This window comes from Aythya fuligula, chromosome 4, assembly GCF_009819795.1.
Source record: "Aythya fuligula isolate bAytFul2 chromosome 4, bAytFul2.pri, whole genome shotgun sequence".
In the NCBI taxonomy this organism is placed as follows: Eukaryota; Metazoa; Chordata; class Aves; order Anseriformes; family Anatidae; genus Aythya; species Aythya fuligula.
This window is the reverse complement of record NC_045562.1, coordinates 47,914,081-47,920,080: the sequence shown is the minus strand read 5'-3', so window position 1 is coordinate 47,920,080 and position 6,000 is coordinate 47,914,081. Positions and strand designations below refer to the sequence as shown.

The following is a 6,000-nucleotide window of genomic DNA, read 5'->3' as shown; positions in this document are numbered from 1 at the left end:
GGGGCTTGGACATGTAGTGAAGAAACCTGTTTCCATTTCCTTGTGAATATTCACCTCAGAAAGAAGCTGCCTTCATTCAGACCAACCATTCAGTCATTTTGTGATCACAGGATGATCCTATGATCTTGACAACTAATCTCCTGAAAGGTTCGTTTGCATGCTCTTCCTCCGCAAGAGACCCACTTTATTGCAAGACTCCTGAATAAGGTCACCCATGCTCATGGAAAGGCTTTAGAGTCTTTAGTATATGTTTAAAAGGGGTGAAACGCCAAACCTTCCAGTCACAGTGTTGAATCCAGCTGCTACATCAAGTAGGCAATTGGGCTGGGATGTCCACTAAACTCATCTCGAGCATCAGGTATGAGATTGGGGTGCAAGGGCACAGCAAAATAGGCAAGGGACTTTGACAGATGCTATACCCCTCATACTAATCGTATGCTTCAGAAGTGGTTCAGATGCTTAGATGATGAGTACAGGTTGAGAATCTGTTTAGAACAGGAAAACAGTGAAATGAACGAGCAAGGCATATAAAAAACAAAAACATTTTATTTGCAACAATACCAAACAGAAACTAGGCAAAATATCGTGTCTCTGGGAGAAGAGAACTGATAATTTCTGATGAATGTGTTTCCATTATTATAAATGAACAAAGGCTTTAAAGCAAACTGTGCAGAAGTACAAGTGAACTAATAATGCTGCAGTAGAGATGGCTACAGTTGTGTTAAAACCCAACAAAATCATGCTTCTACAAGTATTTAAAATTAATTTATATGTAGTATATTGAACAAAGCAAGTCAAGTTTCTAGTTGGGTGTAAGTATTTATTAAAGCAGTGGAAAAATCTCAATGGGCAACTCACGTTAGTTTGCGTGTGCAAACTTGGAGGTGGAGTCTGTTCTTGAGATTCTTACTTGGAATCAACAAAGAAAACCTTATTTATTTTTTTTTTTCATGAAAGGATAGGGCTCATAAATCTAAGCATTCTTGTATTTTGTCACCTGATCTGCTTTCTGAACTCCAACTAAACAGGTCTGAGTAGATCTCATATTGCCTAAAGAGATCTTAGGCACTCAACTGATGGTAGCAGGGCTCAGTCCAGTGGTCTAAGTTTAGTGGTCTAACTTTAATGCCATTTGTGATGACCTTGGGGATCCTGCCACAAGCTGCTGCTGTACAGTTCCTGCATTGTATTTTCCAGTCTTGTGGGGATATTTCAGGTACACAGGTCCCACTGTGCAGCCACCTGCATGGAGATTTCTTAATCTGTGAGGAAATACTTGTAGTGCAATTCGTGTAACTAAACATATCGTCAAACAGATGGCTCGGCATCATCAATATGTCTGATTTAGGCGGAAACTGTTTAATTGTCCACGTGTACAAGCAGGGATGTGCTTATCAAGTTCTAAAAAACTTCCCTGTGGGTGCAGAACTAGTGCACAGCCACATGGCAGGTATGACTGCCAGTAGTTAAACTGGTAGAAGCAAACCAAACGCTTTTTGTGTAAGCATATCCAGAGGAGGTAAATGGTGCATTCACTATTCAAACAGTGATGAAATAGCTGTGAAGATGGTGAATGGTACATGATCATCATGGTATACAAACAGAAACACTTTCTATCTGTATTAAAAAATGAAACTGGAGTTTTCTTCTTGCTACGCTGTTCTTCTATGCACAAAGCAACGTCTTTAATCTATCGCCATTTTCTCCTCCTGTTTTTCAACTAACTCATTGCTTTCCATAAGTGAGCAGCTCTCAGAGCTTTTTACCTCTCTTTAAGGCCATTAGCAATTGCCTCAGTAATATCTGCTGCATCTGGAAAGAAAATTCTATTTTATAACAAGACCTACGTGGCTTTAGTTTGTGAGGGGTGGGCATGCCTGAGCTCAAACTGAATCAGAGAAACAGGGCATAGGAATCTTTTCAAGTAAATAGGACCTAGCTCTACGTCTATACTGGCAATGAAAAAAATAAATAAAATCAAGGACCTGGGCTCAACCACTATGTTCCAATTGTCCAAACTGTTTAGGTGTTTGCATACTTTCTGCAATACTTTGGTGGATAATGGTTAGGATTTCACAGAATCATCATAGGGTCATTAAGGTTGGAATGTAGCACAGCAGATGATAGTCCTCTAACTTCTGTTCCTCCTGATACAGATCAGTCATTTCCCTTCAGATCTTTCTCACAATTCCTGTCAAAATATAGAGGTGCTAAAGTAAAGCATCCTAGTGCCCAAGAAAAATATTTTAGACATCGGTTTGGTTCGAAGATTTCTGGGGGACTACATTTTAACCACGTCTTTCTTTTCCTCATGCCAGGTGCCTATCCTGTCAATGGTCATTCTCTCCAGGCCTAGAAGCTCCAAGTGAGATCCACAGAGAATCATGTTAACTTCCCCTCCCGTCCGGTGGCATTGAGTGTAACAACATTTTGCTTCCAAAAGAGACATCTAAAAGTCTTTGGAAAGTGAGCTGTATGGGTAAGTCTAAAATGGCTGACAATTTGAATGTCTATTAAAATTCTGTTATGCATTTTGGGGGATCGTACTGGTGTTATGAACTAATAGAGACACCGGAAAGTGAACTTACAACTTTAGTGAAATAAGGGAGGTAAGTTTTCAAGGTCCGTATCTAGAATATAGACTGGGGTGTGTTATCATGGTGTTTACACCTGGAATATACACACATGAAGTTAACACAATACTTCTTTCCTAGCTGTCATGCAGTTTGGACAGGAAGGTCTAACTGGGGTGCGTTGTATATATTTTCTGCTTCTTGATGATCAGAAGGAATTCAGTGAGACTAACACCCCTACCACCACTGAAACACATTGATGGATGGGACAACAGAGCCTAATGCACTGGGTTGACATGAGCATTTTGGTTTGTTTGTTCCTGACATCTTTCAGTGGTGTCCACTGTGTAGCTGTATGTTGCTACTGCCAGCATGACATATTTGCTCTGGCTCTTAGGGAGCCAGGAGGGACTGATGGGATCTAAGGACACATGAACCTTTTGCACAGCTGTAGGGATATTTGCAATATTTTCATTAAAGCCTTGTCATTTCTGTGTGCAAGCAGTGCCATAATCATCAGGGGAAAGCAGTACTTCCAGAAGTCTCTGCATCAGTTCTGGGTTCTGGATGATACCTGGCTAGGCAGGCACAAGCTGCTGCGGGCACTCCTCAACTCCAAAATTACATGAACCCAAAACAAATACTGTATGTCATCTCTCTGGCAATAGATGTGCAGCCCTAGACAACTAAATCAAGCCCTAAAATGACTGTGGAACTGCACTGGAGATCAGGTCTGTTGTTATTGTAGACTTAAAATGACCAGTTTCAAAAGATAGATGCAGCACAATACAGTCAGCAATATCTACTGTGTGCACAATGTAATCCTGCTAGAGTTAGTTACGGTGTCTCCTTAAAACCTCAGTGATTTTAGTATGTATTGGCTAAAATGATTCTGTAGAACAATTTCCAAATCCACCATAGATGAACTAGCATATGTTCATCATATGTGATATTTTCTTGAGGAGGATAAAATCTTTTGCTTATCAAAACAATAGAATTATTCTTGAGTGCTTGTAAAAAAGCTATTTACTTTTTGCAGACAGAATTTTCTTAAAATTGGCCCAGATGGCAGGTCTGTCTATCCCACAGAAATTTTCATAGTCTATGTAAAGTCCTTCCAAATTCAGGAAAAGTCTTATATTTGTATATGGATATCCAACCTTAAAGTTTATGTACAGTAAAAGAAACGAGAACTGAGTTTTGAGAAAAAAAATAGCTTAAGTCCTTGCTATGTTCTTGCCTTGAATCTTGTTTCCATTGCATTAATATTAAGAGGCACATATGCAGCTTTTGTCCATAAGATTCAAATGGTCGATAATCTAAGTTGTCTAATTCCTATCAAAAAATTGTTATATTTTCCTGTTGGAGTGTCCCCATGAAGACCAAAGAATTACATCCTTGGCAGTAAGGAGGCAAGTATTTTTTGCATACAGCAGCAGAGGATTACTTGATGTACCAGGCTGGAGTGGTGATCCATTGTGGCTAATACCATTCTCATAATCACCACAATTTTCTAAATGAAGCAGAAGTAGTAATACAGCTACAGTTGGTGTGATGTCACAGACAACACAGAAAACCTGCTTTAATTTAATCTTAGGAATTTGTTTGCCTTGTCAGGTCAGTTTACCAAAGATTGTTTCATAATTTACCCTCAGCAACTCCAGTGTTTGCTACCAAATAGTTTTTAAGACAAACATCCACTGCTTATTTTTTTCTCAGTGGATAGTAAAATGAAAACAGACAAATTAGGTAACTTATAAAACACCATCTTTGTTCCCAGTGGTGCATTTGAACAATAAAATTCCTCATAAATGCCATATTGACAGCTTACCAGAAAAGACTTTATTTCTGTCCTGTATAATAGATAAGCAACGTTCAAAAACACTTGTTGATGGTTCTATTTCTGCAGTGTTTCAATCTTCCTCAATCTACTAAAATCACACGACAGCTGAGCCATATACACCTATTTCCAAAATGTGAGCATCATGGGCCGCACTGTATGTGAAATTGATAGCAGTCATTGTATCTTTCAAACCCAGTAATTCAGTTGTCAAAAGACCCAGATGTATTTTGTTCAAATTCTAACTAGATTTGTAATGCACCTGGTAACCTTTCAGAAACACAGAAATTTTACTTCTGCCAAAATGAGCATTAAGAATACTAATATAGGTCAAGCAGTTTGCTGTTGGTATGAGCAACAGCATAAGTAACCCATAATTTGCATCCAAAATGAATAATGAGTGGCTGCCATTGTATGATTTAAGACTCTCTAAATAAAAAAGAAAGCAACAAGGAAATACAAAAAAAAGGTTATTGAAAAGACAAAAAAAAAAAAAAAAAAAAAAAGAACAATACAGCTGAGTTGCTTTTCTTGCTTAGGTGTGATACTGAGGTGAGAGAGCAACTGTGGAAGAGAGTGGAGTCTTACATAAAGCACTGGAAAACCTGCAAGATCTGAGCAGAACAAAGATCCCTTAATCTTTTTGTGAGCACTTCAGAGCTTAATCAGTAGAGTCTGAAGCAATAATACAAAATCTGGTTTCCCACATCTCCTGGGATATCCAGTCAAAAGATTGGCAAGACCCTGTTAATAAAGGGTGTAGAGTAAAATTTGCCACCATACGTAGCTGTTTTTGTTCTCTGAATGATGTCTACCCATTGTTCTAGTTTCCTTAAGTTGTTTCTAGGTTGAAAGGCTAAAGCAGTCTGGGATGGAGGTCAACATCTAGAACTTTAAGTTGAGTTCTGGGGCTTTTTCATGAACTTTTTCTGTGTTTGGGAACAAATAATTTGATCACCTGTGACATGATGATTCTTAATACCTTAATGCAGGAAGCAGAGTTTGTTTTCCAAAGAATAGTAGGAGCATTAGAGGCCTGCAACTTCCTCGACCCAGGGAAGGACAAGGATCTGCATCTACTACAGAAGTGCACTTTTCACTCTCTCTTTGCTTTCTTTTACCTTTATTTTTCTCTGGAACTGAATTTCAATTCATATTTGAACATTCAGTGAAGTGCATTTTTATTATATGCTTCAATTCAGATCAAAATGTCAAAACACTACAGGAAAGTAATCTTTATTCTTAGCCACACAAATGCAAATGCTTGAAAAGGCTGTCCTTGTGAAATGTCACTTTTTGCAGAGGCAAGGAATTTAAGCAGAGTGTTTTGTCTTGTAAAGAGACTGTCATTGAATAGTAATTAGTCCTTATAAGGTAAATAAATCCAACTCTTCTTCCCTGCCTACCAAGTAGGATTTTATTGGTTCAGGATATTGGAATGCAGCTCAATGTCTGACAACATGCCACCCCAACATCTATGGTGTGGGGATGTCAGCAGTCCTGAAACACTTGTGTTCATCTGTGTCCAACACAGGCACAAAATTATTTCATGTTGTTTCTGATTTGCATATTTTATTAACAAATGCT

The 6,000-nt window shown here is 38.5% G+C and overlaps 1 protein-coding gene across 1 annotated transcript in view; it reads left to right on the top strand.

Annotated features, from left to right (window-relative positions):
- The first annotated feature begins 2,420 nt into the window (after positions 1-2,420).
- Positions 2,421-6,000, top strand: part of TRMT9B (tRNA methyltransferase 9B (putative)) — a 30,718-nt gene continuing 27,138 nt past the window's right edge. The window contains exon 1 of the mRNA XM_032186788.1: positions 2,421-2,479. The gene's annotated coding sequence lies outside the window, so the exon portion shown is untranslated. The remainder of the gene's footprint in view (positions 2,480-6,000) is intronic.